This window comes from Oreochromis aureus, linkage group 2, assembly GCF_013358895.1.
Source record: "Oreochromis aureus strain Israel breed Guangdong linkage group 2, ZZ_aureus, whole genome shotgun sequence".
Taxonomy (NCBI): domain Eukaryota; kingdom Metazoa; phylum Chordata; class Actinopteri; order Cichliformes; family Cichlidae; genus Oreochromis; species Oreochromis aureus.
In genome coordinates this window covers 22,001,821-22,023,002 of record NC_052943.1, presented here as the reverse complement: position 1 = coordinate 22,023,002, position 21,182 = coordinate 22,001,821, and positions in this window count along the sequence as shown.

The following is a 21,182-nucleotide window of genomic DNA, read 5'->3' as shown; positions in this document are numbered from 1 at the left end:
AAACAATCAGAAAGAGACTTCATCAGGAATGTATACAATTGACTGGTCCCCATGCTTGTCTGAGCTAAATCCAATAGAATACCTTTGGGATATTTTGTTTTGGTCCATCCGATGCTGTTGCACCTCACACTATCTAAGAGCTCCGCAATCCCTGGTCCAGTTCTGGGATGAGATCCCCCAGGACACTGTCCATCATCTAAGCATAACCCCACATCAGGCAAGCATATGAGCACATGGGGACCATACAAACTACAGAGTACCGTTCTGAGTTGCTGAAAAATGGGCCAGCCTGCTACATTATTTTTTCACTTTGATTTCCGGGTGTCTTTGAATTCAGCCCTGCGTAGATTGATCATTTTCATTTCCATCAAATGATGTGTGGCATCCTTTTGTTCCGAACACATTACCCAGTCCATACAGTATAGATATCCAGCATGATTTTTTTCCTATTGAGATTTGATGTGTTTTCCTGTGCTCCTGTAATTCCTTTGAGTAGTGTATAATATATTTCAGTATAAATATCTGTGACAGTTGAATTATAGTGGTTGCAGTACCATAAACATATTGTGTGATTTTGGTGTTCAGAAGAACAGTATATCTTCTAAAAATGCAGGGAGGTCAGTATAGATCAGGAATAAGAATTGTTGACAAAAGAGTGCACTGCACAATGGAGTAGTTGAGCAGTTTGCGGGGTAACAGCAATCCTTGCTCGACATATATCCAAGCTGCTGACAAATAAATGAGATTGAATGTTCCAAATGTGGAAAATAAAACTGAATTTCTGCTGACATTTTGAATTGATTGCACTGAAAATGAGCTGACCCCACCTGTGCTGTGGAGAGATACGAGATTTACAATGCACAGTGGTCTCAGTCAGCAGCTTTTTCCCATGTAAATTGAATACAACATCTGGAAAGAACAATACAGTTTTACCCTGTTGTCGCATCGCCTTTCTTTTGTAAAAAGGAAGACTTACGTAGTCTTTGAGATTCAGTTTTTTCCCTGTGCTATTTTGTGAAGGGCCACCTAAATTTAGGACCAGACCATGTCACAACTCTTCATCAGAGAAGATCAAAGCCACATCTCTGGCCTCTGTTATTTATTGCATTAACTTGCAACCCATGTGATACATCTCTGTCCCTCAGCTCTGTCCCCTTTTAGCAAAAGAGTGAATTAAACTCGACTTGTGTCATCATACGCAATCTGTCTTCATTTGTGAATGCGTCAGAGGCAGTTGTTACTGTATTGTGAGCTGAAACCAAGCAACAGAGTTTGCCACGGCTCGTTCATACCATCAGGGTTGTTGCTTAGACTTCAAGGTCTCTTACAACACCACATCTTTTCAGCAATGCATTTGTCACGCTGAGAGAGGAGGAGAAAGCAAAGTTGTCAGTTCATGATGTGCGTCGAGCTCTTTTTATCATGACTGGAAGGTCAGATTATTCCATATAAATTAGACCGTTACAACCCTTTTTATTTCAAGCATTCTTAATTTAGCCTGTCTAACTCAGAGGCAACTGAATCATCCTGGCAATGACAAAGATCACACAAAAAGAAAAGGAGTGATGATCCACCCAAAATTCAGAAAGCTGTCAGTTATTTAGCCTCTGTGTGTGTACTTTGACTTTCAAACACATGAATCCATCTGCACCTGCTGTTAAACTGCTTTATAAATGTTAACGTCAGTGTCACAAATATTGATTTGATCACTTAGAGAGTGACATTAGAGTGCCGTTTCTGATTTCCAGGCCAAATGAGTGAACCGTTGTGAACAGTACATTAACCAACAATTACCTAGTAAACAAACATAATGTGGCGAGCTCAGGAAACGGAGGAGACAGAGGTTTCTTTGGTCTTGCTTTCGGCGAGCTAGCCAGAAAGCACAGCCGTTTATTATGCCTTTTCTGGAGAACACTGCCGCTAGCAACTGCTCAGCGCGGCAACCAAAACAACAACAACACAAAAAGGCGCTCCCTCACCGGAAAACACACACAGAGGGAGCGTCACCTGTTACCATGACAACATAACAACAAACGTAACTGCAAAAGAGAACATAAATGTCCATAACATCCCCGAACAGCCCTGGCCCGCTACATAGCCCCCACCTAAGGGGTCAGTCGTCCCCGACAACCCCATTACCCCACACAAAGTCCTGCAAACGTCCCGGTGCCTTCTTCTGGCGCACCGGCCGGTCTCGACAGGCGGGGGAAAAGTCACTCGGGTCAGAACATGGGGCGCTGCCAGCATCCCCTGCCCCGGCATCTGCCGAAGCGAGCGGTCGATACGGCGAGAGTCTGTCCTGGTGCAACACCACCAGGCGCCCCGGGCCCGGCATGCGAACACGGTACACCACTTCTGTTAGCCGCTCCACGACCTCCGCCGGCCCTTGCCAGTGACTGCAGAGCTTGGGGGACACTCCTCTCTTGCGAAACAGGCAGTACACCCAAACCTTGTCGCCAGGCACGAAAGCCCCCCCCCGGCACTTAGTGTCGTAGGCTCTTTTCTGTCGCACTCCGGCGCTGGCCTGGGCCTGGCGGGTGTAGTCATGAACCACCTGCAGCCGCTCCCTCAGCCTCCTGTAGTAGTCCATCTCCGGCCCGCCGTCAATCTCCGGCTCAGGGGGGGACCCGAACACCAGATCCACGGGCGTCCGGAGCTCCCGTCCAAACATCAAAGCGGCAGGTGTGCACTGGCTGGACTCCTGAACCGCAGTCCGATACGACCAAAGGACCAGGGGCAGATGTCGGTCCCAATCCCGCTGGTGGCAGCTGGTGAGAATGGCGAGCTGGGTGGCCAGCGTGCGGTTAAAGCGCTCGACCAAGCCGTCGCTTTGCGGGTGAAGCGGTGTGGTTCTCGTCTTCTCCACCCCCAGCCGCCGACAGATCTCCCCGAAGACCTTCGATTCGAAGTTACGCCCCTGGTCACTGTGGAGCTCAGCCGGGACCCCAAAACGGGTGAACATCTCCTCCACCAGCTTCTCCGCCGTCGTCGACGCACTCTGGTCCGGCACAGCGTAGGCCTCCGGCCACTTTGTGAAATAATCCATGGCCACCAACACGTACCGGTTCCCTGACTCCGTAACAGGGAAAGGCCCTGGGACGCCCACTCCCACTCGCTCCATCGGGGCCCCCACCAGGTACTGTTGAAGGGGGCAGTGGGCGTTGAGTTGGGCCCTTCTGTGCCGTGCAGGTGTCACAGCAGTGCATATGAAGTTCCACATCCCGTCGACAGCCCGGCCAGTAGAACCGTCCTCTGAGACGGCGGAGAGTTTTGACATTCCCATAGTGGCCGGCCCCCACCGAGCCGTGGACGAGCTCGAGCACCTGCGACCGCAGCGACCGAGGCACCAACAGCTGCAGGAGATCTCTGCCCTGCCCGGGGGCCCACCATCTCCGGTACAGGAGGCCGTCGTGGGTCTCCAGATTGTTGTACTGGGAGTAGTAGGCCTTCACTTGGGCTCCTGTCCCGACACCCCGTCCAGTCGGGCGTTGCGCCACCTCCAGCCAGGCCCCCACCTGAACCAACGTTGCATCGGCCTCCTGCTCCCGCTTCAGCTGCTGCGGGGTCAATGGGAGCCATCCCCCTCCGCTGGCCGTGGCCTGAGCAGCAGCCACCCCCAGCGCCTCCTGGGCCCGTTCCTCCTGTCGAAGACAGTAGCGACACTCGACGGCCATGCAGGGCCTTCTGGAGAGGGCATCAGCGTTGCCATGCTGTCGACCTGCCCGATGCTGGATCTCAAAGTCGTAACCCTGAAGGACCTCCAGCCAGCGGGCCACCTGACCCTCCGGTGTTTGAAGTTCAGGAGCCAAGTCAGAGATGCATGGTCGGTGCGCAGGAGGAACCGGCAGCCGTGCAGATATGGCCGGAAGTGCCGCACCGCTAGCACCACAGCCAGCAGCTCCCGCCGGGTCACACAGTAGTTCCTCTCGGCTCGCCACAGAGCTCGGCTGAAGTATGCCACCACTCGTTCTCCAGCATCATCCTGCTGGGAAAGGACCGCCCCAACTCCTACATTGCTAGCGTCAGTGTCCACAATGAAGGGTTGCCGGGCGTCGGGGTAGGCCAGGACTGGGGCTCTGGTGAGGGCCTCCTTCAACTGTGCGAAGGCCGCAGCGCAGGCATCACCCCAGCCAAACGGCCGGCCCTTGTCGGTTAAGCGGTGGAGGGGGCTGGCTGTCGTCGCGAACCCCTTAATGAACTGACGGTAGTAGGAGGCTAGGCCCAGGAAGCTCCGCAGTTCTTTGACGTTCGAGGGAGTCGGCCAATCCCGGACTGCAGCCACCTTTGCGGGATCGGTGGCGATACCCTGAGCGCTGATCACATGGCCTAAGAACGTAGTCTCTCTTGTCAAGAGCCGGCACTTCGCAGGGTTGAGCCGCAGCCCAGCTTGACGGATGGCACCGAAGACCTCGCTCAGGTGGGACAGTGCACTGTCGAAGTCGCCACCGTGTACCAACAGGTCATCCAGGTACACAACACAGCGGCTACGAGGGATGTTCACGAGCACCCTCTCCATCAGCCTCTCAAACGTCGATCCGTGGAAGCGGGTACGAGTCCTTCTTGGTGACTGCGTTGAGACGGCGAAAGTCCACGCAGAACCTCGGGCTGCCATCCTTCTTCCCCACCAGGACCACGGGTGCCGCCCATGGGCTGTTGGATGGCTCGATCACCCCAGCCGCAGCCATCTCACGGATCTTTTCCTCCGCCACTTGCCGTTTTGAGAGGGGCAGCCGATGTGGGCGCAGACGGATGGGTTGGGCAGAGCCGGTGTCGATGGTGTGCTGGACCAGCCCTGTCTGCCTGCAGTCTTTGTCGCTGGCAGCGAAGATGTCCGCATTCTCGTCCAGGAGGCACCTCAACCGCTGGCGCTGATCACCGTTGAGACCTACGCTGCTGCGCTGCCACAGGTCACCAACAGCCTCGGTTGTCTCGATCGAGGGAGATTTGTTGGGCTGAGGGGCCGGGGCTGAGGTAAGTAGAGATGACCCGGAGCCACCGGCACCCGAAATCTGCTGAGCGGCAGCTGCCTGACGCCTGTCTCGTCTGGCTCTGGCCCCCTCCGCTCCCTGCTTTTGACCGCACTGGAGGGCGAGAGTCTCTGTGCCAAGAGTGATAGCCCGCTTTGCGGTGTCGACGCAGGCCCCCCAGCGGGTCAGCAGATCAAGGCCGATGATGCACTGGTCTTGGATGTCCGCAAGCCAGAAGTCGTGAATCAGCTCCAGATCCTTCACTCAGATCTGCAAAGGTTTCTTCCCCCGCATATCAGCTCTTTCCCCCGTCACTGTCATCAGCTGGGTGTCGGTGGGCGACCAACCCTCGACCAACGACCCGGACGTTCCAGGAAGCATGCCAGGTCGTATCAGGGAGATGGTAGACCCCGTGTCCACCAGGGCCCGGCATGGCTGGCCCTCAACGCAGCAGCTCAGGTAGAGTCCCTTGAGGTGCCCAACCCGGCCCACCACCGTGCATCGTCCTTGGAGGGGGGCAGGAAACTGGGGCGGTGGTCCCCTCACTACACCGCTCCCACCCCATTTCCCTGTGGCTTCGTAGTTCTGGCCGTCGCTACAATAATTTCTGTATCAAAATGCAGATAGTATTTAATACACACATACAAAATGGGAATCTGGTTAAACTGTAAAATCTCTTGCACAGTTTCAGTCAGAAGATAAGTTAAAATTTACACAATTGCTACAAGAAAGACAGTTGCCTAAATTATGTGAACCTGAATGTGATGCTGCTGTTGCAGTGTTTGTCCGGACCCTCTGACAAAATCCACAGGAGTGTCTGATGAGTTAGAATTCCTAACGGAGTCAGAAAAAGCAGCACTTGGGAGCACTGCTGTCTTGAAGCAATGAGGTCCTGTGTTCATATCCACCAGCTGACTGTGGCCTTTCTGTGTAGAGTTTGCATGTGCTACTGGGATGCAGTACAAAACACAATAAGCAAAAAACCAAAAAAAATGTGTAAAGTCAAATTAAATGCTTTTGGTGAAAACACCAACCATTACAAAAACAAAATGTTTTGTTATCTGACTGAATGAAAACTTCCATTCTCGACCTCATAGTGTCTTCATAGTGTCAACCTCCTTAAACTGTCTTTGCTTGATCAGAATTACAGCACAGGATTTTTGCTACAGAACTATATCATGTGGATAAGTGCTTATTCAAGTTGTTCTAATCCTTGGCTTCTGCCCTAATAAAATCCCTTTAATGGAAAATTATCATAATCTGAAACTGTTGTGTGGCAGTAACATGCTGAGAGGTGGGAAGCTTGAAGTTTTTCTGTTGTATGCTTTGATACATATCAGCTTAGACACCACAATAATCAGCAGTATTGTGTTCAGTACTGGATTTTAAAACGGTACTTCTTTCAGAATTCTTCTACAGTTAAGTATAGGTTCGGGTTTGGTTCCTCACAAAGAAGCAGAGACAAGCATTCACACCTACAGACAATTTGTGTGTCTTCTTCTCCTCCGTGTCTTTAGACTGTGGGAGGATACCCAGACGGACACAGGGAGAACATGAAATATGCTGGCTGTAAGGTGACAAAGCTAACCACTGAGCAACCACACCATGGTGACATTTAACCCGAGCTGATTAAAAGTAAATGTATCTCTCCTGCTGCTCCTTGTACCTCCACTTTCCTACTTTCCACTGAACAGAGTAAAACGGTCGTCCAATCCATTTTCCTCTCCACCACGTAATGCTTTTAGCGGCGAAACAAGCTGTTGCTCTCTCTTTTTGTTGTCTCATTTTCATTACAAGACAGATTCTTGGCATTTTCAAATAATCTTTATCTTTTGTTTCATTGAATTAAACATAATACACCTAGAGTGAAGTGTTTTATTTCACATTCAAGTTTGTCACTCAACACAATAGCTGAACCAAAACTGAATTTCCTGTTTATTTTCCTGCAGACACATTATCAATAGAGATTTTCGACAGCAGTTGATGTCTGGCTGAAATGACATCCCACATGTTGTGAACTCCTGTTCATATTAAAGAACAGTGTTTATAAAAGAAAAGAAAAGAAGTTAACACTTTTTTGTTCATGTTGTTGAACTAACTAGAATGTACTACAATGCGGTCAACACCTGGCTATGTTCTTGTGTATGAAATATAGCACTTCATTTTGCCTCTGGCTGGTTAAACATTCTCTAAGGTTTATAGAGAATGGTCTTAAAAAGAAAATATCCAGTGAGCAAGAATGCCTTATTTATGGCAGAGGTCAGAGGAGAATGGTGAGACTGCTTGATGCTGATAGAAAGGCAACAGTAACTGAAACAATTAGTCTTTGCAGCAAAGGTATGCAGAAGAGCACCTCTGAATGTACAACACATCAAACCATGATGTAAATTATATAAAGGTACACTGGGTGCCACTCGACTCAGCCAAGAATAGAAGCCTGTTCTTGACTGACAGGACAGCTACAATTTGCACAGGCTCACAAATTTGGACAATAGAAGGTTGGAAAAACATCGTCTGGTCTGATATATCTCGATTTCTGCTGCAATATGGGACGTTAGGGTCAGAATTTGGTGTAAACAACATAAAATCATGGATTCACCATGCCTTGTATCAGTGGATAAGGCTGCTGCTGGTGGTTTAATAGTGTGGATAATAATAATTTATTGTCACACTTTGGGCCCCTTAGTACCAGCTGAGTATCATTTAAACACTGCAGCCTATTAGAATTGTTGCTGACCATGTGCATCCCTTTATGACTTCGGTGTACCCATTTTCCAGTGGCTGCTTCCAGCAGGATAACACGCCATGTCACAAAGCTCAAATTATCTCAAACTGCTTTCTTGAACATGGCAGTGCATTTCACTGAACTCAAATAGAGCACCTTTGGGACGTTGTGGAGTGGGAGATCACATCATGGATGTTCTGCAGCAACTATGTAAAGGTATCATGTCAATATGGAACAAAATCTCGAAAGACTCTTTCCAGCACCCGATAAAGCGATGCCATGAAGAATTTAAGGTAATAAGGGGTCCAACTTTGTGCTAGAAAGCTGTTCTGAGTAGATGCATGAATGGAAATGTAGGAAATCTATAGAAGTTAAATAAATATGCTTTTTGTGAGATGTACAGCTGATTTCAGGGCACAGAAAGTTGCAGGTGAAAAGTGCAATTATAATCACAAACAAGAAAAATAGCTTTTTTTTCCCCTCAGAATGATTTGTACATGCAGTATTATACGGGCATGGTGAAACACACTGTACGTATGTGGCTTATAAATAAAAATAAAAGAAAAATTACTTTGATTATAAAGAGGTGTATTTGTGAAAAGGCCAGGCTGGTTCATTCCGTGTCTGCCTTGTATTTGATTTCTTGGATTTAACGTCACATGGAAAAAGGGTGAACAATTTATGTGTTCACTTGAATAACAAACTGTGCCACAAATAATTAGTTCCCCTGGGGGAAGTGGTTTGTAAAATGCCCCCCCTGCACTTCAATTTGGATTCATTTTACCTTCATTTCACATTTTCACTTGAATTTTGAAACCTTTACACCAATTAAAGTAAGATACTGGTTGGTTTTAAAAGATCCATTTTTACAAAAGAAAGTTTCCCAGCCTCTGACTGCATACATTTTTGTAACCTTGCACTATTGTTGATTGTGGCAGGAAAATCACTATAATGTGTGGTTCTTTTTCCATTCTTGCAGTGACCTGATAGTGCGACTGTTCATTAGTCAAATGAGGGTCACCTGTGCTTGATGGCTTGTAGCTTTTAAAGGCTGGCCTACATACAGCATCTTTTCTTTGTTCACTTCCACTCAACCAAACAATTCAGCCCCCCCCAGCATGAGCCCTTCCTTCTTGTAGTCTGAACTATCAGAGTTACTACACCTAGATACACACTAGGTACACCCTTTTAATATTTTTAACACTATTATGTTGGAGCTCCTGAGTGCAATTTTTCTTCCATATTTACTTGACATGATTTCAGTTTAATAAACTACAGCAACAGCTCTTTAATCACATTTAAAGGCCAAGTCAGGCAGTTCAAAAGTGCACATTAATAACTAGGGAACTCCGTCATCGAGGTTCTGGGTCTGAGCCTGCCGGTGCCTTTTCTTTTTAGATTATACATGATGTCTTTTTTTTTTTCTTCTCCACACCTTTTTTCCATGTTTCCTCTATGGCTTCCTTCCACATTTCAGACACGCATTTTAGGCTAATTGCTGATTGCAGTGTCTGTCTTTTAGTGTGTTATTTGGCCAGCCTCAAACACTGTAACCTATTCTTACCATAAAGCCATTAGCAGCATATTTCCACAAGTCCATCCATTTAAACATGAAATAGAATTTCTAATTGCTCTGCAGAACAGTACATGCAGCTTTTACCTGCTCTAACAACAATATCAGCAGGAGGCATTATTTGTCTCAACCTTCCAAAACCGCTACTGATCACTGTTGGAAAATAACTGTTTTTTGAGGTGACACAGCTTTGAATGGGTTTGTTCACTGTTTTTTATACTGGAATACATTTAAGAAAGGATATTTTGGCAGTCAGTACAAACAGGAGGATCAGTTTAACAAATCAAGAGCAGAACCCTTTAAAATGCCTTTAATGCTTGTTTATGTCCACTGACAACTATACCAAGATCATTACTAGTTTTGTTTGGTTTTTTTGCCTTGGTCATGCAGTCCATTAAATACCAGTGACTGGCCAACATAACTACACAACTGTTGTTGTTTAACAGCACAGTTGTGTGTTTTTTCCAATGCCTATTCAAGCAGAGCTCTCTATTATAATTTTCAGCAAGACAGTGTGTGGTGAAGTGATTCATGTGGAGCAGTTAGATTCATGTCGAGTTACATGTGTAGCACTGAACTATAGTAAGTGATACCATCCATGTGTCTTTTTTTGTTTGTTTGTTTGTTTTTTGTTTTTCCCTCTCAGAAGAAAGCAGTTTGTTCATTTAATGGGGCGTATGATGAGATCATATTCCTTTTCAAATGAGTTTTGCCCATATATTATAGAATCATCATTTTGAATTTGTTTTCTCTATTTATTGTTTGACAGTGACTTTGTAGAGGTATAGGTTATGGTGGTAGTAGGTATGTATTTACTTTCTTTATAAATACTGACCTTTGGCAGTTGCCCTGGCTTTGGTAGTAAAGACTTGTTTATCCTTTGTTCTGGAAACTCACAATTATCATTTTTCTACCACAGTGTAATAAAGCTCCATAAGGGATTAACAACACCGATCCTCTTATGTAAATGTACAAAATAAGTACAGCTAGTGTTTTATTGTTGACCAACCTTGCTGCTAAGGATGGTAATTGATAAGAATTTAGCTATTCCAGTTCCATTATCAATATCACTCATCAATTCTCTTTGGATTCTCAATGGCTCCGTTTTGAGAGTCATCACCTCTAAACGGCATATCTAAGACATTACATTCGTAAAAATTAAGTGCATGCTGTGTAGTGAAATATTTCTGCATGTTGGAGGCATTTACTCTCTTTGTTGTGATCATTGTTGGTTATTACTTAAAAAGAACTAATGTATTATAAATTACCCATTTATTTTCTTAAAAGTAATACAGCACATCCTTAATTACTCTCAGAAGAAAGTTTTTTTGTAATACAACTCGTCACATTACCTTCACATTACCTCATAATTCCATTTATAAACCTATAGGCCACAGTCCCACACACCACACAACTCCCTATCTTAATAAAGACACTTATGATATTTCTCTTAGTATTTAGGTATGAACACAAAGCAAAGATGAAAACCAGCACAAAGAGATGTCGGTAATCGCTCAGCTTTTATATCTCTTGACTAGCTTTCTTTCTTTCAGTTTCTTGACTAACTTAGCATTAGCATGCTGTCTGTGCACGTGTTTGCAAAGAGCTGAAGTTGTGTTAGCAACATAATGCAGTTATTTCTGTCCTGGATGCAGTTTGCACCTTACCATCACGCTGTCATCCTTTTGTGCAATAATGTAAATAAATAAAAGTAAATAGAGTAATGCACATTTCCACAAAGCAGGGTGTTTGTATTCTCCTTCTCCAGCACATGAATTGAAATTGGTTGATTCTTGTGGAAGTGGAACCAATAAGTGCAAGTAGACTAACAGTTCCAAGGAAATGAACTACTGTGAACTGGTTCTCTACAAGAACTACAAGACTGTGGAAGACATTTGAGCACAGTTAACTGATTATCATGTTCAAGGAAGAAGTTTGAGATGATCTGAGCACTATGACATCATGCATTATCCTGTTGGAGGCAGCCATTAGAAAATTATTACACTTAGACATGAAAAGATGGACAAGTTTATCAACAGTAGTGTTCTGTTGCATTTAAACTATGCTTGACTTCTAAAAGACTAAAGTATGCCAAGAAAATATCCCCTACACTATTACACCACCAGCCTGAACTACTGATGGGCAAAATAGAGCCATACTTCGATGCTGTTTACGCCAGATGTTCTGACAGTCGTGGCACCCAGTGTGGTCCTCTGCTGCTGTACCCCATCTGCTTCAAGCTTTGTGTTGTACATGCAGAGATTTTTTAAGCAGTCTGACCATTCTCCTCTGACCTCTGCCATCAACAAGGTATTTTTGCCCAGAACTGCGACTCACTGGATATTTTCTCTTTTCAGATCATCTCTATAAACCTTAGAGATGACTGTGCAGGAAAATCCCAGTAGATCAGCACTTTCTAAAATACTCAGAAAACTCCTCAAGTCATGTTAATCACCTTATTCTGGTAGTCGGTTTGCACTTCAGCGTGTTGTCTTGACTATACCTCATGCATTGAGTTGCCTCCCTGTGACTGGCTGATTAGATATTTAGGTTAAGATGCAGCTGATCAGGTGTATCTAACAAAGTGGGCAATGGGCATGTGTAACCTTTGGTTGTCTTCTTGTGTTACTTGAACAAGATATGGGGAGCAACTTTGTATTTGCCCTCAGTGATTTAAAGCTAGCGTCACATTAATTCTAAATTTGGCAAAGTAGCTCACAGACAAGGGACGGTATGATTTCTACTAATAATCAGAAATGAATACATCGCTGGGTGCATTTAGGCAGTTCACTGCCTCACATTTAATCTGTTTCTTATGCATTTGGTAATATAATTCATATTTTACTATTAAATGTCCAATTGGGGCGACTGTGGCTCAGGGGGTTGGGAAGCGCACCTGTAACCGGAAGATCGCCGGTTCGATCCCCAACCTCTCTCTCCTGGTCTTTGTGTCCTTGGGCAAGACACTTTACCCTACCGCCTACTGGTGTTGGCCAGAGGGGCCGATGGCGCGATATGGCAGCCTCGCCTCTGTCAGCCTGCCCCAGGGCAGCTGTGGCTACAGCTGTAGCTTGCCTCCACCAGTGTATGAATGTGAGCGTGAATGAATAATGTCATTGTAAAGTGCTTTGGGTGCCTTGAAAAGCGCTATATAAATCCAATCCATTATTAACTCTACGGCTGAATGACTGTGATTAATTATGAAAGAAAATGCAACATGCAGATAAAATTGTTTTCTACCACCTATAGTGGGGCATGTGGATTCTTTCAATAACCTTTTCCATGGGTGAGAATGGAGCAAATCCAGATATTATGTTTTAGGTCACATCAAATTTGAATGGATGAAAGAAGTCCCAGACTTGCATTTATTTCCCTATATACTGAAGACAAATATGGTTAATTCTCAGTGCTCGAGATTCAGTGTGATAGTCATCCTCATGTTTTTATTCCCACTTTGGTGTTGTGCATTATGGGTTTTTAATGACAGCTCGGGCGCTTGTCCACTTTTCAGTGAACCATCTAATGTGGCTGACGACATCACAGCTGTACTTCATGGCGTGCTCTACTGTGAACTGCTTTTTTGACTTAACTGTAACTTCACTATTACTATCAAATTCATGTACATGCTATTGTCAGACAACTGTTTTACTTTTTGCTTGTTTTTTTTTTTTTTCAATAAACATGATGTTATTATAATATAATATTCAGAGTTCTCCAGTGGTATAGAGTCTTTTGGTGATAATGATACAAGAAAAAGAAGTAGCAGAAGTATCTCTTAGTTTAAAAACTGTAGCTATATTATCCATTTAAAGAAAGCTCTTTGATTATTAATAAGTGAGTTAACACAGCACAAATTAGCTGAACTCCTGACTCCTCCTCAGAAGTCTGAGAGCCTTAGAAAATGTTTTAATAATTTCCTTTCTTGTGCTTTTGTAAGGATTAGTAATGCACTTATTTTTATGACTATTAAAACTAATCTGTTCACATAATGAACCACATACCTACGTATGTGTTATATTTTTCTCTCCCATTCACCTACACAAATTTTAATAAAAAGGTTCAAATGCACTTTGTTCTCATTTTTATGAAACTGTGAATACATTTTAAGACTGTTGTCTGAGATATCTACCATAATGTTAGTTTTTGTATAAGTGGGTAAAAATGAATTTTTTTAAAAAGGAAAACAATGTTTTATAACTCCTCAAGTTAAGTTTCAAACTAAGAGCTGTGAAATCTCAAAATATATCTGGCAACAGTTTCATTTAAGATTTTGTTTTCTGTAGATGTATTAATAGTCTTTAGGGAACATGCACAAAATTTTCATGTCTTAAAAAAAAATCCTAATCTAGTTGCTATTAGTTGTTATCCACTTTTTTTCCACATATGCAGCTCAGAGTCACAGTGGGGCTGGGTACACCCTGGACAATTCTGTGTCAGCCAGTCTGTTGCAGGGCTAACACAAAGATAAACAACCATTCATGGTCACATTCACACCTGCAACCAATTTAGAATCACTAATAAATTTAACAAGCATGTCTTTGAGCAGTGGGATGAAGCCAGCGTTCCCAGAGAGAACCCACACAGGCACAGGGAAGTGTGCAAATTCAGATGGGTACAGGACCTTCTTGCTGTAAGGCAAAAGTGCCAAGAGCTGCAACACTATGCGCCACTTTATTAGGCCAGTGTGGGGGTTTTTGGGGGTTTTGAGATGCCCTGCATTTGGACATAATGTTAGTAAAAAAATATATAGTTGATAATGAAATAATAAAATGATTTAGTAGCATGACTTCTCTAAGTGGACACCCAGGTACTTCATAGCGTGCTTTTCTGTGAATTGCTTTTTTGACTTAACTGTAACTTCACTATTACTATCAAATTCATCTACATGCTATTGTCAGAGAACTGTTTTACTTTTTGCTTGATTTTTTTTCTCTAAGTGGACACCCAGGTTTAATAAAAAGGGCACAGGGTACCAGCCTAAGGCTTAAATTAATATGTGGAACCTTCATCTCTTTATAATCCAGCAATGCATAAAACAAACCTGCCAGACAGGCATCCATGGCTTACAGCCATTACTCTTAAAGTCTGTCAAAAAGTACCTTTAAACCTGCTTAGTAAAGCAACCTGACAACCTTGACATCAAGAGAAAAATTAATGTTCAGCTGTTTTCAAAGTAGGTGTAGGTTAACTTCGGCTTGGCCACTGCATCAGCTGAAGATCAGTAAGTTGGGTATACTTCTACTGCTGAGGCAGGTGAATGACCCCAAGGTATCAAGGTAAATCTGACTTAAAAGATAATATGCCTTTGGAATGGTCCAATCACAGTCCAGACCATAAAGATTCTGTGGAATTCCTTCAAGGGTCGTTCACAGCAGACATCCTAAAAATAAAAGTGAATTGAAGCAGTTCTGTAGGGAAGAATATTCCAAAGTGATTCCTGAACTTTGTGCAGCAACCAGAAACACTTTTTCGTGAGGGTATTTCTCTCAAAGGAGGTTTGAGTAGTAATCAAAACAAACAAGGTGCATTACATTTTTAAATACTACATTGCATTTTTCCCTTCAAGTGCATTATGCTTGTCTGCTCTTGTTACATAAACACACATGATCACAATTTACGGGTAGTTAACCTATAAATTCCATAGGGTGCTAATACCTAGTGAGATAATTCTAATATACGTGCACACATCTTTACACCACTGGCCAAGATATAAAGGGAAGTATAGCTGTATACAGCACACACTATGCTATTTCTATTCCAAGGACCTTCTGAACCCTTTCAGGCTAAATTTCCTTTCAGACAAAAACCCGCACTGTGTCATGTCGTGAGCAGAAATCTAAGGAACCAACCACAGAGAGAAAGGCCTCTTGTGCAGCCAGATCAGAGCTTAACTATCAGGCACCCTGCCAGGACAGCTGCACCCGTTTGGAAGACTTGCAGTCATTGCCATGCGGTACCTTTAGAGAGGCATTTGATTCATGAATATTGCTGCCTAACCAGAAAGATGAAGCAGAAAGAGGTTTAGATTGGTGCAGAGCAAGGAGGCTGCTGCCCACAGCTAGAGATGGGAACACCAGGCATCATGGTCAACCAGAGCAGAAGACAACCTTTTTCTAGCTCAGGTTCAGTGACCGGTCAGTGTTGTAAAGCAATTTACAAAGGATCACACTATGAGTGTTACCTTGTGGTAGCACTTCTTATATGTTAAAAGAAATCCACCCTATTGGTGACCATATTATTTCTGGGCAGTTACTGGTTTCAGTTCTTTTTACATACCTGAAAACAATTATTTTAACAGCCATATATTTTACTACTTTCAGAAGATAAATGTTTGAATTTTCAAATTCACAGTGGATGTGATTCCTGCTTGACCTTATGAATTAAATACTCTGATATCTTTTGATTGCTTTTCACTGGTCACCACTTAAATCATGAATACAGACAGGTTGTTAAATGCCACAAAAAAATTTAAATTAATTGAATTAATTGAAAAAAGAACCCCATACAGTGGCGGTCCTAGCCTGTTTGGTGCCCTGGGCGAACACTCCCTCTTACTATATTGTTTGTTTACTTGCACTGCTGTAACTGGAGCCTCGTCGTCTCGTCTCTCTATATACTGGACTGTATGTAGCGGAGATGACAATAAAGTTTACTTTGACTTCAGCAGCAAGCAGGCGCACCGAGGATCTCGCGCTCACTTTTCGTGTATAGAATTTCGAAAAACATCGGTGCAAATTACAAGTCCGTATCATAATGTCTGGTGTTTTCGTGTTTGTTGGTTTGTTTTTATTTTGTTTAATTTTGCGAGTTGGTTATTAGATGCTGCTCCAGCCAGCCAGAGAATCCCCCGCTGCCCCGCCCTCTTCTCCCTGTGCCGCAAGCAGCAGGCGCACCTCGCAAACGGAGGGCGCCCTTACACCCAGCAAATGGGCGATAGAAAACCGATCGGTGCCTACGACATTCCCAAAATGCGCTGGCATCATGTCGGGGCAGCATGAGTACGAGCAATTTTTATTTTATTTTATTTTTTTTGCCGATGCCGCCCCCACCACGATGCCGCCCCGGGCAACCGCCCGTGTCGCCCGTATCAAAAACCGCTACTGACCCCATAAATGACACAATCATTTCCAAAAGGCTAAATTTTTACTGTGCTTTATATGTCCTGTGTCCAGAATGTTTCAAACTCAGTGCTTGATATACACGTCTGTGTGGTGTGCATTTGCTTTGACTGAAATTAGCCGTTTCTGAAGTTGATCTTTCACACATTTAAATTTTCATCCAACAAAGCTATAACATCTAGCACAAATATGTCAACTGTGAGCAGTGGGAACAGAAACGGTGTGACAGTAATATTAAATTAGCGGCGTGGAAGTGTAATATTCTACTCAACAGTATTATAAAATGCGACGTCATATTCTCATTTTTCAGAAAGAGGTCAGTAATATTTCTATTGACTTAAGCTGAAGAAGGAACTATCTGTAGTATTTTTTCATACAGTCAGTTGCGTGTTCTGTGTTCTTCTTAAATAAGCATGTTGTGATAGTCTTCACATCACAGTGGATTTTCCCCCTACCATTTTTACTTTCATGTGAATGCACATATTCCTTAAATGTGAAATATTCAGTCTTCTCAGCACTGCGTCATGTTGATAAAAACTAAATCTGTGCAGCTTTCGACTTTTACTGCTAAGAATCAGTAGTATATAAACTCTCCAGGAGGCTGGGTTATGTCTATCACTCTTTAAAAAAAAAACAAAAAAACTTTACTATGAGGCAAGGCAACAGCCTGCAACACTTAATGAAAAGTCCACCCCTGATTACAATCTAATGGAGTCAAAGAGCTATATCTATCAAAATTATACGTTGGGTATACAAATAATGACTGCTTGGTGCCCTGTAATATTTCAATTCTGTCCTAACGTAAGGTAGCTGTGCTTAAAAAACTGTAAATCTAATTTATCTTTGAAGCTGTTCTGAAGGAGGAATGAGGCTGCTCATTTAAATTAGACTAAATCCACACATTCCATTTGTTTCACTGTGTTTTCCTTAAATGTCTAAGATTAGACAAAAACCCCTGGGTACCACATGAGTTATTCATGAACAGAGGAACTGCACTTGGCACCTAGTATTCAAATGAAAGGAGCATCACATAGATGAATACTAAATGGGGAAGTCAACAGTAGTGTCCCAAGAAATTTAGACTCTTTGCAGAAGCTGTTGGATGTGAACTACTGGAATGATTTACAAATATATAAACAAACATTAATAACAAGAAAACAAAAATCCCCAAAATGTTTTACATCTTTGTTAAATTACTGCAGTTAGAGAACAAAGTCAGAAAAGTCCACAGGTAAACACTGTAGGCAATAAAACTAATTGAGAGTTGGTATCTGAAATGCAAAATTGTCTAATGCTAATTATCTTGCAGATTAAACTACTTTTTCTTCCATGCAGAAGAAACCAAAATGACAACATATCGTTTTGATAATTTTGTATCTTCTTTTACTGTGGGCAAATCCTACAGTATAATTGATGAACACTCTCACATTTTTTTCATCTGCAGTATTTTAGAAAATTATGGTGTTTCTTGATTAAACAAATAAGCATCATATTAAAACTTCTCTTCTTTAAAAAAAAAAGAAAATCTCATTTGCCTCAAGCTGTCCTTTGCCCAATTTATGTTCAGCTCTATGTCCCCATGTAACTCCATGGTCAAATGAGGACTTGGATTCAGCGTGAGTAAAAAATAGATACATAAATAAATAAATAAATAACCCCATCTACAAACAGAAAAAGAAATGCGTATCAAAACAAGGCAATATATTGAATTTGTGATACTTAAGTGAGATTACATAAATGAAGCCACTCAGATTAAAATTATTCTTTGCATGTTACTATCAGATCTCGAAATACATGTAAACATATTAATATTTATATGGTTCGTTTTTATGAGTAGCACAGCAAATTTGAATAAAAATGCAAAAGTTGAACATAAAGTGCTCTATAATAAGCTCTGTGTGTGTGTGTGTGTGTGTGTGTGTGTGTGTGTGTGTGTGTGTGTGTGTGTGTGTGTGTGTGTGTGTGTGTGTGTCTTGACTTCAACACAGAAACGTATACGTGTGTCATCATTCATGTTGGTAAAATGACATGAAGATTACCAACATGATGCACATAAAAGCGTCAAACATACTTGAAAACTGTTTCAAGATGGTAGGAAAAGCATATATTCATGCTTTCAGAGTTCTAAAGTCAAAACGCTGTTATTTAAACAAACGCTTTGAGCTTTGGCCACAAAGGGGCAGAAAACATTCTGCTCAAATCAGCTGCTCAGATGGTATAATATAGCTTAAGATTCTGCCAAGATTTGGCTTTACTTATAGTTGACATCAGTTCAAGTAAATCATTCATTTTTTTATTGTTTTTGTTTAAAAGAGAAAAAGGTCCAATTTCCATAATCCTGTAATTTTTATTCAGCTCCGTTACACAACAGCTGGGAAAATTATATTCAACCTGTTTGACTAAACTTTTTTTTGTTTTGTTTTGTTTTGTTATTTTCCACCATCAAGCTGTTAAATATGTCTGCTTTTAGTTTTGGTCTGCGGAGGCAGTCTGCAGGAGGTTTTGATGCAAAACAGCTGCCTTACTGAGACTAAAACGCTCCATAAAGTTTGTGATTTTTGTACTTAGGTGTCAAAATTGTGGATAAATTGGTTTCAAAATCACAGTAACAGTGTGGTTAAGATCAGCAGCCAAGGTTTTAACAATGGGTGCAAACTTATCTCCTAGTGCTGAAGTGATCTATTTCCATTTCCCATAATCTTTTAGTGATATTCTGCCACTGCCCTCATCAAGTAGGATAGTCGTTATTTGCACAATTACAAGAGGTGACGAAAGGTGACATACAGTATGAGGAAACATGGGTCACAGAGTTCATGTTAAACAAGCTGTTTTTTGTTTTTTTGTTTTTTTAAATGAGGACAGTCTCAAAATGAAAAATAGGAACAAATCCACAAAGCTGTAATGAGTCCTCGGGGGTTAATTCACCAGGAACATTGGACAGCATTCTGGCAGTTTTTTCACATTGTTAGTTTGTCCAGGGAGTCTGTAATGACTGCAATAATAAGTCTGAAAATGCCAGTCTCCTAAAATTGGCAGACATTAGCCTGTGAGAAGAAACTGGTTCCGTTAAATAAAGCCAAGTCTCTTTTTTAAATGTATTTATTTTTTAATGAAGGCAGTTTAGTTTGGCACACAGATGTTTTTGGATTGTTACTGTTGTGATGATGAGTGGCTGCTCTGTATGGTGCTTGCTTCCATGGTGTTGTATTCTGTTGTAACTTAAACTCAGATGGGCCAATTTACACAAGTGTTGAGAACTTCTGCCCACACAGTGAGAAATGTTTTGAATGGATTGTTTGTGTCAGTTTTTTTTTTTTTTTCAGTAAAAATCCAATAACCCTATTTATGATCAATGAGTGATTCTCCCTCAAAATTACAGAAAAGTGGCTGTATTGCAACAACACTAAGCCATTGCTTTGAGCAAGGCAATATCAAAGCAACTCCTTAATGTGCAGGTGACAATACCCTTTTATTTGTCAATATGTCTGTGTTACACAGTGCACTGGTGCCCAGAAGGGTTGATGTATGGATCAAATTATCAAGAAGGAGATTAAATAAATCTGTTCAACTTTTATGGGCATGTATTTTTTGTCAGCGAGAAGATAAAGCTCAGCAATCCTTTGTAAAACAAAGACTTGGAGCTGGGTTTACTCCAAGGGAGAGGAGTGACCTGCATAGGTTGGAAAAATGGGGGGCATCTATTGATTTTTACCTCACTATGTCAAGGTCATTGAAATGACTCTGTAATTGAAGTTCTTTAATGGACCCACTAAAATAGTGTGGGGTAGAGGAGAGGGTCCAGAGACCAGCCTGAGGAGATAACCCTTGCTGCTGGCCATTGATGTATTGTCCAAGGAGTAGGCAATAAAATGTAACATGTGCAGAGATTAAACATTTAAATACGTTCATATTATGTGGAGAAAAAAAAATGCTGATTCAACCTACCGCGCAAGAAATGAATGAATTCATTAATTTTCTGTGCTTCCGTAGTCCTTCACAAGGTCACTATAGATCTTCAGTTCAGACAAGCAAAAAGAATTCACTTGTGCTGCTCAGTGGAGAAGCACATTTAATAATAAGGTTTAGCATCTTGCTGTTACATCTAATTTATTGATTCATTCACACACATCCGTATGACTGATGTCATCACAGTAAAGCTTGAAATTACTAAAGTTGGTCATAATTTTAATGGATTTAGAAGAATGAAGCACCATCAAAGTTTAAGAAATGCTTCAACTGTTGCCCTCTTGAGTATTTTGATAAACGGATCTTTACATTAAGTGTTGACCATGTTTAGCATTGTGGTTGGTTTCAGTATAGACAGACACCATACTGCCCATACCTCCACTGTTACTCCACTGTGTGTGCGTGTGTGTGTGCGTGTGTGTGTGCGTGTGTGCGTGTGTGCGTGTGTGTGTGTGTGTGTGTGTGTGTGTCAGGCAACCTGTATATATCATGTCTACATTTCTCTGCTGGCAAACCTGTTCTGCAACATCTAATCATAAAGAGTATATCTATCCCAGATATGGAACCCTTTCTATACCAGATCATCCTATCATTAGCACCGTGGTCACGTTAGGCCAGCTCTCCACTGAGTTCCTCTGGTGTTTTGTTTTTACCAGTGTTAACCTACTTCTCTCTGCACCTCCGATTTTCTTTGTGTGCTCACCAGCTTCTCTCTAGTTATGGCATTTACACTTGTTTGGCTGTTCACTCTGCCTAGCTCAGTAATCACTTCTCAGACATATTAACTCAACCATTTTTACAGTTAACCTGTTTATATATATATTTATTTTTTA